At 27.7% G+C, this 17,199-nt stretch overlaps 1 protein-coding gene across 2 annotated transcripts in view; it reads left to right on the top strand.

The window, feature by feature from the left end:
• LOC109605121 (KH domain-containing, RNA-binding, signal transduction-associated protein 2) overlaps positions 1–17,199 on the top strand; it is a 175,443-nt gene that overhangs the window by 4,062 nt on the left and 154,182 nt on the right. The window contains exon 1 of one of the 2 annotated variants that reach the window (XM_020021697.2): positions 10,036–10,290. The exons of the other annotated variant lie outside the window; for it this stretch is intronic. The gene's annotated coding sequence lies outside the window, so the exon portion shown is untranslated. Of the gene's footprint in view, positions 1–10,035; positions 10,291–17,199 lie in introns of those variants that run through there. 2 annotated transcript variants of the gene reach the window in all.

Below are 17,199 nucleotides of genomic sequence, written 5' to 3'. Positions count from 1 at the left end.
CCTTAAAGATGTTACATAAACTATATTGTATTACTATAACCTAACTTATATTACCATAATACTTAAAATATTTGCCCAATATTATTTTATATTTATTTAAATATTTATAATAAGTACTGAATGAATGACAAAAATCTAATTTTTCCGAATATATCAAAGATAAAAATTAGCAAAAAAGTCAAAGGTGTAAATTTTTAATAGCTAAATCTGGATAACTCTATTTTCATTAATAACCAGTAATGAGTAAAAGTACCTTTAAAAAATATCTTTAATGACTTTCCCTTGTAATAAGATTAACTAGACTTTTATGGCGAGAAGTTGTGAAGTGTTTCATTTTCTCCTTTCTTTAACTCTAAAATTTTTTAAAAATAATTATTTTCCGCTAAAAGTTTTGCAAAAATGACAATAAATGTAATTTTCTAAATATTGTGTAAACCAATAAATGAATTTAAATAATTTTGCATATTTAATAACATTACGTATACTAAAATAAATTAAAATAGTTCAATATTCCTTCCTTCTTTAAAGCTTGTTCAGCTTTGCACATGTATCAGATTCATCAACGTCGCAACTCAAATCCCCAAACTAAGCTTGATAATGTAACATTTTCTAAAGGCGAATTTCACTCATTCTGTCCCCTAAACTCATACCATAAATAAAACCTGGCTGAATAATAAGTAAAGAGCTCTTTCTTGATCGTGAAATTCCAAGACCATAAGTATTTTTTCCGAACTTGTTTAAGAAACGTGTTATATGGACATTTGCTAAAGTTATTCAGATAAATTTAGTGTAAAGTAAGTAGGACCATTCTCAGTTTCCCGTCCACTTATCTGTTCAAACACGTTCCCTTAATACACCAATAAAGGGAGGTAAATCTAGTTACTGCACAACATTATAGACTAGATTACTCGATGTTTATTATTTCCTCCGCACAATTCCGATACGGCACTATATTGACCCGGAAAAGCCCCTCGCCAATATTTCCAACTCCGTGTTTGGGATACCTAAACAGAAGGGCTTTTCCTTAAAGCCAACATCACTCAATAACTAACCAAAAACAATACGCCGTGTTTGTTCAGAATATAATTCCGAACGGTTGACGTTTTGCAACGGAAACAACAGAAGTTCGGGGGCGAAGCCGCGCCCCACAAATTGTAAATAATATTTTCGGTCCGCCGTAAGTTTGTCCACTGCAGTTTCGTTTTTAATCGCGGAAATTGAAGTTCTCCGGTCTCGTAATTGAGATTACGTAGCAGTTTTGAAAAGTATTATTTTACTTTAAATCGACGAAAAGTTGAAAACATCCAGCTAATTAACACTTCAAGAACTAGGACGAGTGTAGCGTTTTGCAAACGAGATTTTCATACAATTATACAACTGTTTTTCATTTAAATTAATTAATACGAAATGCGGAAAATGATAAAACGGGATAAACTAGAGTTTGTTTCGTTTGACTCATTTAGACGGCTTCAAAATTAAACTGTATTATTAAAATAATTTTGTAGTTTTATTCGTTTTGGAGGATTTTTTTACTACAGTTTAATTCAAATACAGCATACAAATATTATTTTAACGTTTTGCTTTGATGCTTTGCATTTGATATGCTTTTAACAAATGAACTACTTTTTGTCAAAGAGTTAGCGTTAAGTTTTTAATTTTAAACTCTATTTTATCACTGTTTTATATTTTTTGTTTTTTATTACTGCAATTGTAATTAAATTTAATAATCCAGAATATTTATTTAAAGGATAATTTCGTTCAGTTTTATTTGAACAGATTTACTAAGATTGCCTACAGATTAAAACATAAAATTATTCGATTCCCTTAGTCAATAAATTGACATCTTTGACATTTTTTATTAATTAATTTTAATATTTTATATGTATTTTATTTCTAATTTAATAATTTTATTCAAATTTTTTAATATTAATAATCTTTTTTACCAATTTTTTGTGGCTTAAAACAATTTAATATTCTAATTTGGATATATTACATGATTTTAATTAAATAATGTTAAAATATTTTTACATTCATATGTAACATATAATTTTATTTACAATTCAGTTGAATAGACGTACTACCCATTTTACTACCACGAATATTTATTGGAAATTATAATTTCACTCAATTTTATTTGAACAAATTTACAAAGATTGCAGCCTATAGGTTAAAACATGGAATTATTCGATCCTTAATGAATTGAAATCTTTATTGTCCATTGTGTTCTTTTAATTAATTATATTAATGTTTAATATTAATCATATTTTATTTCTTATATTAATAATATCATTGTTAAATAATAATAAACGTTGTCAAAAAAAAGTATTTAATATTTGTAGTCAATCCATTTTACCAATTCTTTGTTGGTTAAAACAATTTAGTATTTGTTTTTAATTAAATAATGATAAAATATTTTTACATTCATATGAGACATATAATTTTATGTACAATTCAATTGAAAAAACGTATTAACCATTTAACTACCTCGTTCCATAACACAGAATATTTATTTGAATTTATAATTTTATTCAATTTTAAATGAATAAGTTTACTAAGATTAAAACATGGAATTAATCGATCATTTTGGTCAATAAATTGAAATCTTTGTTAGCCTTTGTTTTCTTTTAATTAATTTTAAAATGAATGATTAATATTAATTTATTTCTTATGTATTTATTTTTCTGATACTAAAAATATGATTGTTAAATAATAAAAGTTGTTAAGAAAAATTTTTTAATATTTGTAGTCCATTTTACCAAATCTTTGTGGTTTAAAACAATTTTATATATTTAATTTGAATATATGAGATGATTTTAATAAAAAATAAAATATTTTTATTAATAAGTATGTAATATATACTTCTGATTATTATTCAGTTGGGTAGGTGTAATAATAATTATTTGAAATTATAATTTCATTTAATTTTATTCGATCCTCTTAGTGGATAAACTGAAATCTTTGTTTTTGTCCATAGTTGTCTTCTAATTAATTTTAAACTTTTAAGTTACTCGTATTATATTTTTTATGATGATAATCTCATTGTTAAAGAATAATAAACGTTGTCAAGATAAATTTACATTCGTCGTAAACTTTGTGCGAAGTAAGTTTGAAAGTGGCTTAAAATTGCATTAAGTGTGGAATTATCGAAAAATAAAATTCACAATTCCCCACTCAACATTATGGATGCCAATTAACAAATAAAATCGTTAAGTCCATCGTCTATTCTAATTGCATCGCGGAAGATTGGAAATTTATAAATTCGATGCCGTAGGACCCGCTCCATAATTTAGAAGTTGGATTTTTTAATACGGTCGTGGACAGTAATTGAAGGAACTTTTAACGATAAAGTTTCGAGAGCGGCTTAAATAAAAGTTTCAGGCCGCCAGGTATTTCTATTTAGTTCCTTTGCCGGTAAAAAATCACTTCCTCTTCATTTAAGCAGTTCCTATTAGGCGAAAAGGATTTCCGGAACGTCTTATTGTAATATTGCCGAATATAATCAATACGTTTGTAGCGCTTTTCAAATGGCACGCTCTCGAAGCTTTCCAGGTGTCGGCACGGTTTCCAGGTCAATATATTTTATTTATCGTAACTGCACCCAACATTCATTTGATTTTATGTCACATAACATATAATATTCGTATGACATATGTAGCATAAAAATCCACTAAAATCATAATCGAAAAGTCGTGTAACATTCTCCAGATTTACGGCGGAAAAAGATGTTCGACAATAACACACGGTTGTTCGCGCAAAAAACTGCCGGTTATTCCTGAGCGCCATTGTAAAAATTCACGGCCGGCCGAAGGAAAAAAAAAACAATGCATATTTCCAGAACGAGGAATCCCGCCCCCGGTTTTTATGGGTCCATAGGTGGAATTCAATACAGATCGCTAATACTCCCCCGTGACTTATAACGGGCCCCTTCAAATGAGCTAAAATAGGTGGGCACCGTATTATTTTACAGACCTTCTACATCCATAACCCCGGCACTGAGCTGAATACGAACTGCCGCAAAAAAAAAAAAAAATTCGGAATATTTTATTACGATGTAAAATAAAAATTGGTTGATCCCTGGAAATCGTGGAAGACGAATAAAATGTCAGCCATTACGTCGTTGCGTAAATCATTTCAGACATTTTCAATTGTCTCACGTTAATAATAATCGTCACGTAAATTATGTTGGCGATAAAACGCGAGATGTACGTCTCATAATTTTAGCATGTATAAACTTTAATATTTTATTAGCCTTTCCAAGTTACGTTGATTTAAAATAAAACGATAATCCGCAACACTGCAACGTAGGAAATTACAATTACTAAGCTGACAAAATCATTTCTGCTATTAATTACCGGAATATATGAATTGCAGACAATGAGTTATAAGAGTTTATGATTGAAAATTAATGTGAAACTTCCTAAGTGCTCATTTAAATTGTTGCCTCCAGTATAAGAGAATATTTGGCGTAAATTAGACTTCCTAGTGCATTGTAAAATTGTTAGGATGGTTGTTTGCTTTTAAATTAAGTGCGAAAGAGTGATTAAGGAAAATGATGTGCACTATGAATTATTAAATTGAAGAATGCATTTAAGGGTAATAGAATATTTAATGAAGAGATACGAGAACATAATTTGATTTGTACATTGTTGTAACATTTATTACATCCAGTATGAGTACTGTTTGTAAACTGGATAATGTAATTTGAGTATGAGTGATGAGTGTAATTCGGTTGAAAATATATTGGCTATAATACCATAAAAAATAAAATAACGTTTTAATTCATTTCTTTTTTCATTTTCTTTGATACAATTAATATCAATTTTGACAAAAAAAATCTTTAAATAATTGAGAGGTAGAAATTTATGGAGAATAATAATTGAATTGAATTATAAACATACAATTTCTCAGTTGAAAGGAACAAAACAATTCTATTTAAATTTTTTTCAACAATTAATCAACTAATAAATGATTCTTAAGAAAATACAATCGGAGATAAGAAATTTACTTGATAATATGCATAATTAAAGTAATAATTTATCACATTGATTGATAAAAAATATTGAGTAATCCTATTTTTTGTTTAAACCATTTGTTAAAAACATAAATTTATAAAAAAAATATTCTCAATACTGTAAGTTTATTACAATTGTTACCAATTGCAAAAAATGTTATTAGGGAAGTAGAAATTGTAACTTTTCCCTAAATTTTGAATTAAAATTATTCATTACCTTATTCAAAGTAATTTTTGAGATTTTATTTATTTATTTTTATTTTGATTACTAAGAATATTTTATTTTCTAACAACAATACAATTGTTTAATGAATAAGACCTATTTTAATATTTATATTATATTATTTGAATATTTTGTGTATAAACCAAATAAAAAAATATAAAAACTTTTAAAAAACACTCTGAATAACTGAATTGTAATAAAATGGAAAAAATCTTAATAGATATGAAGAAATGTTATTTTTCATATATTCAAATGTAAAATTGTTCACTTTCCCATATATAACTTTTTGGACATCTTTTTAATATCCATATTATGCATATTAAAATAAAAAAATAATATATCATATTGAACTCGAAAAAGAGTTTAAATAATTTTTAACAATTTGGTTAATTAAAAAAAGCTTATTATTTGTATTTTTTAATTATTATTTTAGTATAAACTGAATATAAAAATGTAAATTTATAAAAAATTGTATCATTAATGATTTCTTAAGTACTTTAATTAGGTTTATGCATATTAAATAATCAGAATAAATTCCAAATTATTTACATATTTTCTAATAATAAATTTAAAAAAATATTTTGAATAACTGAATTGTCACAAAATGTAAAAAATGAGATGAAAAAAATTTATTTATTTTTTCTATATTCTAATGCAGAATTATTCACTTTCTCTTACATGACTTTGTGGATATCTTATTAATTAATATTCATGTTAACTGTATGGATATTATAAATAATTTATCACATTGAACTCTAAAAAGATTCCAAGTAGTTTTTAAGAAATTGTTTAATAAAAAAAACTTATTTTTGTATTTTTTAATTAATATTCTATTATTACAAACTGAATATAAAAATTTAAATTTTAACAAATATGTAAAAAATCTCTTTAGAGATTAAGAAATTGAAGTTTCTCTATACTCTATACTTTAATTAACATTATTAAAAAATAATAATAAATTCAAAAAATATTGCAATTTTTAGGCAAAAGTAAACGTGAAACAGATATTTTTAAATAATTACTAAACTTTATACAATTGTTAGAAACGTTAAAAATAAAATTTAATTCTTTTTCATTTTCTTATTTTCTGATTATTGAATTTTGTTTGAAACCATATTTTTCGATCAATTTTTCAAAAATTTAATTTTTGTCTTTTTCAAATCTAAAGATGGAGAATTATGAAAAAGATCAAATAATAAACGTTTCAAGTGTTCTTACAAAATGTATAACACTTCATTTGAAAGGAAGAAAAGTGATTTTCATGCAAATAAAATAAATATTAACTGAACAATATACGTTGCACGTAATGTGAAATTCTCGGGCAAAGTCAAGAAACGAAATCCTGTGTAGTAAGACACAAGAAAATAATACGAAAGCAAAATAACGAAATTTGAGTAATTCCTAAATTCTCAGCACTAGTTAATCATGAGCCGGCATTAATGTATTTATGTACCGTATCCACCAGTTCTTAGCCAATTTAGTATTCATGAAACAAAAACAATTTCATACAAACACCACGAAACATTCCCAGAGCGGTTCTTACCCCCAAAATATATCGTTATTTACATCATTTTGCCATCTCCAGATAATTTTCAAAGGACTGTATTCACAAGTGTGGCATATGTTCCCTCCGCCGGGCACATAAATAACCGGGGTGAAAAATGTGGAAATATTTTGGAATAAAACATTAGGCGGACGAAGTAAAAAAAAAATAAAAGAAAGGAACAAACAGCAAACGAAGCGCGCGTGAGGAAGTGAGAGGCCATTGTGCGAAATTAGATCGGTCTTCTGGCTATATATCATCGCGCGGTAATTCCGAGGCTCTGCAGCGACCAGACCGGCTGTGTTTGAGGTGTTAGAATGACAGGAGGCGTTAAAAAGCAATCACTGTCTGTTGTTTGCCACTTATCTGGAAGCCCTTACGAAAATATCGGGGGCATTAGGCCGGTTTTTACTTATCGTTTCGGGATTAGACAGTTTGACGTTGATACGAAGGATTATTATTCTATAATAAAATGCCACCTTGGGTCACGATCCTGACCCAGTTATTCCAGACACCTTTTTTCACAACAGACCGTCCGGCATAAAATTGCAGATGACAGATCTCGATTTCTCAGCCCGAACCTCAACCGTGTAAAACGCTTTACTTTAATTAAATATTAATAAACGCGTTTGAACATTTCAAAGGAGGTAATCAGATGAAAAAAAAAGGAATGAGGACGAGGGTTTTTATTAAAATATATTTAATTTTTCAATATTGATCTGCTTATTATTATTTTTTTTTGAAGAAAATTTGAGGCATTAAATATTAAATATTTTCTATTAAATGGAGAATATTGATATTTATTTTATATAAATTATTTCATATTTTATTTGATAAATTAAAAATCTAATGAAAATACTATATTTTTATTATGAAATTGATCTCAATATATATTTATCATTTGAATCAGAATTTTTATTACACATATTATATATAAAAATTATTAATTAAATGTTGAACATATTAATGTTTTATTAATTTTATTTCAAGAGATAGTAAGTAAGGAAACATGATATAAATGTAATAATAAGAATAATAATTAACTGAATTTTTTATAAAAAATGAAAATAAAATTAAATATTTTTAATGTGAGGTTGAAAAATTGTTTAATTAATTGTTTTTAAATAATTACATTACTTAAAATAATTGTTTTTTTTTTATATTTTTCATTACACATATTATATATAAATAATGTTTTTATTATTAATTAAATGTTAAACATGTATGTACAAATTTCCAAGAAAGGAATTAGATTTAAAAATATTACAGAAGAAAATTTCATTAAAATGCAATTAACTGATTTTTTATAAACATCTTTTTGACTGATCATAGCACTTAAAACAGTTGTTTTTTCAGATTTTTGTTTTTAAATATTTAAATTTTATTTCAAGAAGCAGTAATATAAAAAGAGGAACAATGTTTAAATATTTTAAAACATGCATATTTTTATTTTTAATTGTGAATTTTAAACATAACAATCCTGCTTTATTGCATATTTTATGTTTTTGGTTTAAAACACATATTTTTTAATTTCGCCTTCAGCAATTCTGCACTATTTTTTATACAGAGTGTTTCATAACTCGTTCGAAATTTCTTAACCACATGCACTTCTAAATAATAAGTCGATTTCTTAAAAAAAATCTAATAAAAGTCCAACAGAAAACGAGATAAAAAATGTTATAGTTTGTAACAAACTCTACAAGAGCTGTTTCTAAATTTACCTGCAAGCAAACTTGGGCCCGTCTTATCCAGTTTCGTCGTACTAGTTTCAACATTCCTCCTTCCTGCTGTTCCCGGAGATGCAGATTATAGACAGCCGTTGTGATCCGTCCACGCAATTCACCGATATTTTGTACTTCCGTACGGTATACTTCGGTTGAAACAACAAAAAACCAGCTAAAAATTGTTTGCAACACTGCATAAAAAAGTTGAAGAGTAAAGTTTGTTACAAACTTTAACATTTTTTATCTCGTTTTCTGTTGGAATTTTTTTATTAGATTTTTTTTTAAGAAATCGACTTATTATTTAGAAAAAATAGCAGTTATTTTAAGTGATTATGGTTTGAAATATGTATATGAAAATTTTAATTGAAACTTATACAATTAATTTTATTTTAGGTTTTCTCTATTTACCAATAAAAAAATAATTTACTTTCAAACGAATATCTTTAAAATTATTTCTTGAGAATTTTTATAATTTGTACTATATAAAAATATTAACCATAATTGAAGTTGTCATTAAATAAAAAATCCCTTCAAATGATTTTGATTGATGTAATTTATTATGTTTTAACTTTTCTCTGTTTTCTAATTTAGAATTGCGTTAAACATGTATTTTGTAATATTTTTTACAAATATTTAACTTTTTAATTTAACTTTAATATTTAAGATTTTCTAATAATTTGGAAAGAAGTATTTTTTTAAATTTTTAGACTATTTTAGAAAGTTTTAGTTGATAATTTTGTGGAGTCTAAATATAAGATATTAAGAAATATTTATAAAAAATAATATGTAACAATGATTACATAATACATATTTATTATTATATAATAATAAGTTTTATACAATTGCCACAAAATTCAATTAAAGTCAGTTATTTGAATTTAATTGTTTTCCTAAATTTAGTTATAATACTTAAATTTATTTAATGAATACGTTTTGTATGATCTATAACCTAAACAATTATACATACCTTTTATATTTTCATTTAAAAAGTGCTTTGAGGGAAACATTTTAAAACAGTTCCCCTTAATTCAAACGTTTTAAACATAATAACCCTGTTTCAACATACATTTTGGTCTTGTACCTACGCAACTTATTCAGTTCGGCTTTTGAGCAACAATAGGCGGCTATGCAACAGAAGATTTATAAATATTTGCCCAAGAAACGAAAATATTAAACATTAAAATATGTTCCCCATGTTGGACATAACAAATTATGGCCATTTTAATGCACGCCGCCGCAAAATATTTGAACAACAATTGTTAATTATCATCAATGACCCGCTGCCGTGAAATTCTTAACCGCCCAGACGCATTTTGTTTGTTCCAGCGTCCGTGCAACACAAAAACGCGGCAATTTAAACAATTTCCCCCCAATTAATCTGCCGTTCTCCCGGCCGAGGAGACAAAAGCGCGGCACATACATCACCAGTTTTTTACGCCGCGCTTTGGCGGGTTCACTGAATGTAAAAACAGGTAGCAAAAGCGGAGGCAGCAGCCTCTCTTCGCCGACAGCATGGGGCGGCCGGAGGAGACGCATGCGTCCCGACGGCGTCTTCTGCAGAGCGTCGCGACGTCCAAAACACCCAGGCCACAGTCCGGGTACCGGTGCTGAAGGTGACGGACGCTCACTTGCTGCTCGAATCGGTGTCGCGACGGCGTGCTTCCAAAACATCCGTTGTTGCACTTTGGCGGTTCGGAAGGTTGCAATTTTTGGCGTAAATTTTTTGAACGTGACCACTTTGCCAGTTTGTTGAGGGGTTGTTTGCCGACATTGCCGCTGGATCCAACAGGTCAGTGATTTTTTATTTCTCATTTATTTTTTTGTTTTTATTTATTTTTGTTTTTTCTATGTAAATTAAATTTTATACAATTAAACCACGTAATTTTCAAGACAAATTTATTTTTGAGTAGGCAAGGTTCATAAAAAAATGTATATATTAAAAATTACAAGCATTAGTCTTAGTAATATTAGTCCATGTGGTTTTCGAACTTGTTCAAATGTTTTAGAATAGTTAATTATTTTTGGAATTTTTTTACTAAATCACAGAACAAATATTGTTTGTGTAATAATATTTAATGAATGAAAAACTAAATGTCACATCTGCATATTATTTTTTTAAAACGAATTTTCAACATTCCTCACAATAAATATCATTTTATATAAAATATTTTTTTATTTAAATTGAAAAATTATAAAATAAATGCATAAATTTTGATTTTCTGAATAATGTAAATATTGTTTACATTGTAATTTTTTTAAGTATGTAAGCATCAAAATAATAATATTATTCCAAGTGGTTTTGAAACTAAAATACTTAATTATTTACAAAAAAAAAATCATAAAATTACGAAGTAAATATTGTTTATAACAATGCAGCGAAAAAAAAAAAAATATTTGATATGAACATATTATTTAAAAATAAAGTTAGTTTTCAAAATTCTCAACAAATATGATTTTATATAAATTCACTTTTTAATTGATTTTATGAAAAATGTAAATATTGTTTACATATTGAATTTATGACATTTATCTTTAGTATCAAAAAATAACCATTATTGTGAATAAATTATTATTTCAATATTATCTCATTGTTCCAAAATAACTTTGTTATTCATTCAAAATAAAATATAAACAATACGCAGCGAAATAAACTAAAAATACCATGTTCATCTGACAATAACAAATATTAGACGAGATAATATACAAAATGGAGTACATCGAGTGTGCCCATTGACTGCGTTTGTGACATGCGATCGGAATGCACCAAATGGTTCGAAACGCTAATAAAAAAATCTAAATGGGTCGAAACGGCAATTAAACATACGTGCGTATTTTTCTGCAGCTACTGCGAGAGAATGTATTTAAAGACCGCAGTTTTAACAGCAGAAATTAAGAGAGTTTTTTACAATTTTGTTTCAATTTACAGTATTTGTGTTGCATCAAGGATGAAACGTAATATGTAAAGTTGTCACTAGGTATTTATTGTCAATTACGATTGTTTATTGTCCTTGTTATTATTGAATACAGTTGTGTTTAGATAGTGTAAATACTAACACGATTAATATAGACATTACATACGGAAACGTTATTTCGTTAAAAGCACTTATCTGTATATTAAGCTGGGTTTCATTTTGTATTTGTTTCTATTACATTTTTACATGCTAAAATTTTTCTCTCTTCGGCTTGGAAAAATAGTTTTTTCACAAATACAACAATTAAAAACAATGAACAATGTTTTTGAAACAGTTTTAGTAATTAATTAAAAAAAAAAAACAAAATCAATATTAAAAATAGCTGTTTTCACTTTAATAATTAATATTTGTTTAAAATTGGAAATACAAGCAAATATTTTATTAAATTAAAGTATTACTCATAATTCAATTACTGTAATTACTAACAAAAATATTAAACAATTCGTTTCTATTATACTATATATTTTACTTTAAATAATGTAATGGTTAGCAAACGTAAATAATTTGTTAATAACATGTTATTTTACATCAATATTATTTTATGTTATCCTACAATTGTTTTTTCCATTTATTTGAAAACTAAATTTTGAAATAATACTCCAGTTGGAACATATCAGGGAAACATATTTACTTTTTGCAATACTTAGGTGATTGTTAAGAAATGAAGTCTGTTGAGTTTGACAGCTCAATAATACGTTAAAAATGGTATAAAACTTTTAAGACTATAAATAAAAATAAAATAAATAGCATGTATGCGAAATTCATAAATTTTATTTTATTTCATTGTGCATTATTCACTGTATTTCTCTTATTATGACGAAGAATAATAGAATAAATGCAAAATCCGCATAACAATGGAAATTGGGTTAAATTTCAGTGAGGGATAATACAAATTTCATGAAACAAATATGTAGGTATGTTCAAAGAAAATACAATAAAAAAATATTTAAAAGCGCATGCAGTTGCCAAAAACTAAAATTATAACCACAAATCATAAAAGAAGCAAATCAGGTTTAGTGTTTTGTGTCGTTCGTCCCGTTTCTACAGTTTGGCCGTTTGAAAAAGTTGCAGATGTGTCAGTTTCATCTCGTCGAAGCTAAAACAAACGCCCCGTCTATTTAAAAATGTGGCGATTTATATATTTTTAATTAACCCATGTCACATGCTTTATATTTTTATCTGTCGTTTTACGATCGTAGATATATCACGATTTGTTTAAACACACTTCGGGTGTATTTTTGCTTTACCTGTAAACACAAAAATACGTGCGGATTTTACATTGTACACTAGAAAAACGGCGTAGTTGCCAAGAGATAATGGCATAAAATTGAGAACATGAATGTGTGTTACTTTCGTTTTACTTCGCAAACTGAAAACATATTGTCTCGGTGTAATTTTACTCCCGAGCAGAAGTTCAACATTATGGGCCCAGATTGACCTAATTTTTAAATTGCTTTTTCACATTAACCAAAATTAAACGTGATTTACTTTGGGCAAGGTTTGAAACTGAAAACATGTTGCTGTTTAGCATGTGAATATCAATTTTTATATTTTATGTCGCACATAAATTGACTTCAACTCAACTTTCAGCAGACAGGATTATTGGATTGATTAATATAAATGTGGATGTCTGACTTCATTAAAAAGTTTTCCGCCTTTTGCGATTTTATTTTTCCGGATGTTTTTTAAACCGAAGAAATAAATTAAATTATACTTTTACGGTGATATGATACTGTTTGTCCCCCGTTTTCAATTAGGTGAGAGCAAATCTCCTATACAAAAAAAAAAAAGTTGTAAATTTGATTTTCGGAGATTGGATAACGGAAAGGACTGAGATTAAAAAACATAAATATGCCTTTTTAAATGGGTTTATCTGCTATTAATCATAAAAATTCATATATCATGCGAGCGAGATCCCCATAACTAAATTCTGTTATGGATCTCTCTTTTTTTAGTTTTATCAAGATAAATTTTCATGGGCCGTCCTTTACATTTTTATTGTCCGCATAAACAACTTAATCTTCGTGAGGACTTTTTACGAGACAAGGGTCCATTGTCGACAATAAACATTAGCAGTCCACATCGAGGAAATTGCCAAATCAGCATTCAAATTACGAGAGACGCTATCAGTAAAAATTGGGAGGGATTTTCCGATAATATTGTCACAAGGTAAATACAAAATCAATACGGGGAGGAACTATTCAGATAAACGAATTACGGGGGAACGTTCCCAGTTTATTGAAAAGGTTTGAAGACAAACATACATATTCGAGACAAGGTAAAACAATTCAGTTTCTCCATATGTGTTCTTAATACATTTCTTGCCTGCGGCCGATCATTTAGACATGGCTATATTCAATTTTAAACTGCTGGAAATAACATTTCTAGTTTTTGATTTCTTGTTTCTAGATTTGAATAGTAAAATTATTAAAAATAATAACTATTCATTTTCTAAATACATACATTATTCCTCATATGAAAAGCAACTTTACAAATTTTCGTTTGTTTTGATAAAAGTGTACGTTTTAACAATTTTATTTAAATTTTTGTGTTATTATAAAATAATGGTTCTGTAAAGGTTTATAAAGGAAAATTAATCCATTATAATTCTGCAATATTTTATTAAGTAAAGACTAAACTTGCTGTACAAATAATGTTCACAGACATCTCTTATGCACCATCAGATTTAAACTCAGTGTATTTTGCTGTACCCTTTCTAAAATTTGATTGAAAGTCTTGTAATGGATTTCAAACTGATTAACAATAATCCAGGTTCGACTGCGTAAAGCTGTAATAAAGTAATTTCTGGGTATGTGGAACTGGATATGTCTATTAAAGGTTGATTTATCATCAAACAGAACTCCCTATGTTTTTGATAATATAGTTGGGCTGAAGAAAAAACTGTAATTAAAAACAATGGCTTTGATTATTTGAATGAAAGAGCAGTTACTACACTTAGGCATATTAATATTCAAATTATTTCTTGCATGTCAGTCACACAACATCTCAATTTGTAATTGTAAATCCTCATAAACTGAGAAACACTTGACAAAACGGAAAATCTTGAAATCCTCAGCATCATCAGACAATGGCAAAATCATTTGAATACAAGGAAAAGAAGGGGCCAAAGATTGGATCTTTGTGGCACCCCAGAGGATGCCAAGGGGAATTTCGACTTAAATCCATTATAGCTGACATATTGTCCTCGTTCACTAAGGTACGCGGTTGAATTGCGGAATTGTTAAATCCAAGGGATTTCAATCAATAATTAATTTCCGAAGCAGTTAACATCAAAGCGATTTTCGATTTAAAGTATATAAATGCTTGGTAAATGGAAGTAAACAAATAAATTTTTAATAGTATTACGGAATTATTTAAGTTACCAGTAGAATTTTAATAGCCAAACATTTACTAAATTTAAACCGAACCGCATAAATTACATTTAGAACATTTATACTGATTTATTTACGTTGATGCTGACACATTTATTTCCGTATACTATCATTACTATATCAATATTTACAAAATAAAAAACTTAATTCAGAGAATCAACTGCCCAGCGTGTAATACGCCTATACGTCATAAATATTTACAACGGCCGGAATATGTATGAGTCTCCGATTGTAAGTTATTTTTCAATGCACCGCGAATAATTAAAAATAAAACGGACTAATTTTAGGACGGACTTTAGGTGTGCGGTGGCATTTTAAGCGTCTTGACGAATTGACACGCAACAAGCATATGGTTTTCGGTAAATACTGAATAAATCTATTAACATTTTAAACAAAAATCAAACAAACGCCATTTGGCCGGTCGCCCAAGCTTTGTGTTACCGCTTGAATTTTCAATCGGGCAGATTTGTCAGCGGAAGACCGCCGGATTGTATTACAGAAAGGTGTGGCTGTGTTTTGCAGCTGATGATCTTATAATTGGACCGAGTCTGTTGTATTTTTACGATACGTGACAGGTTTTATGAATTACTGCGGGGGACGAGGATAATGTCGCACAAATATTAATTGAAATAACGACACGTTGTTTCATGATGACTTAATGTCTTGTACCGAAAAAATTCGATGATATTTTTATGTCTGATTCGTGTAAATCTGGTTTTCAGAAATTTGGCAGCAGTCCCTGGATAATTTTTAATAATAATAATAATAATAACAGCGTATCTCATAAAGTACGGTCTTAAATGCATTTCATGCGTCTATTAAAGACTCGCCGAACGGAAAACCACAACATTATTTGCCAATATTACTAGTTTCATAATCTTGGTGTTTAAGAAATAAATTGTTAACTTATGGACCTATATGTACCATAAAACATTAATGTTTCAGCTTTAGCTTCCGAATATTTTTAATTTTTGTGATTCGTTAAATGTATATAGTGCAATATTAATAAAATGTTATTGCCCACGGACATAATTACAACATAAATTATAAATATTTATATAATAAAAAGCTTCCAGTGCATATTATAACTAATTTAATTAGTTGTGTGGGTCGAAACCGATCCTAATATAATATTCATAACCAATACGATCAATCCTAATTTTATATGTAAATAATATATCAACGTTCAATTGACTGTGTTACAAATGATACGACGAGTTAATATACTACGGCCCACGTTCATAAATTATAAATTGTGTTTAGACCCAATAAAATCGCTTTTTGACACACGTATAGTAATTTATCACAATAAACAGCGGCAACAAAGTAGGCATTTCATCGAATTAATACATAATATTAGTTTTGATGTACAGATCAATGAATTTGTCAAAAGAGTGTGATAAACTTTGCTGGTATTAATTCGCAATCTGTCAGAGTTTATATTCGTATTAATGCGAATGTTTCCGGTCAGACGTAAATACATTTGGTGTAAATAGATCATCTCTATAATTACCTAGACCAATATTTTTTATATAAACGTCTGTGCCGATAATGCATTTTTCAAATTGTCCGGTAAAAAATTTGGGCAAATTACCAATGCTACAAGTAATTAAAAACGTTTACAACGTCGCTGTCAGTTTTATGATTGTCGTGTGCACTTAAATTTTTTAAAATAAACATATTATGTGTTATGTAAATTGCCAAAAATGCGAATTGTTTATACATTACTGTCAATGTTTATGTTTTTGTGAGGCTTGTGAAAAATTTTATTTAATTCACAGCAACTGTTTAAATGCTAATTTATATCTTCATATTGGTTTATTTAAAGAATCCGAAAGGCTAAAAATATCCACAACCTAAGCTTAGATTTTTATAAACAGTGGTATCTAAAAATGTTCTATTTGATACCCTAAATTAAAATAAATAAAGTTTGTAACTAGCAGTAAATGTGTTCATGCAGTTTTGACTAGTGATGATATAAAACGCCATAAATCCATTGGGCACATTTCAATAAAAATCATTGAAAAGGCAGTAATTTTGATTGAAAATAATCCTAAATGTGAGCGATTCAAATGATCGTAATAAATGTTAAAGCATTTTCGCCATTTATTTTGTTTTAATTAATCGCTCCTCATTAGTTTAATTTATTCAATTGACACATTTTGCAAAATTTATCTATAATTTATATACATATTAATAAATAGATTTTAATTTATATTGTTTACGAAGGTGTTTTCCCAGTAAATCGAATACGATAAACAAAATTAATTTGCTGAAGTTATTATGAATTAAATTTGTTTTAATTGTTCAACATTTTATGTAGAAAATTTGAAA

Source organism: Aethina tumida, chromosome 1 (genome assembly GCF_024364675.1).
Source record: "Aethina tumida isolate Nest 87 chromosome 1, icAetTumi1.1, whole genome shotgun sequence".
Classification (NCBI taxonomy): domain Eukaryota; kingdom Metazoa; phylum Arthropoda; class Insecta; order Coleoptera; family Nitidulidae; genus Aethina; species Aethina tumida.
The sequence above is the reverse complement of the archived record's forward strand: the minus strand, read 5'-3'. Positions and strand labels throughout refer to the sequence as shown.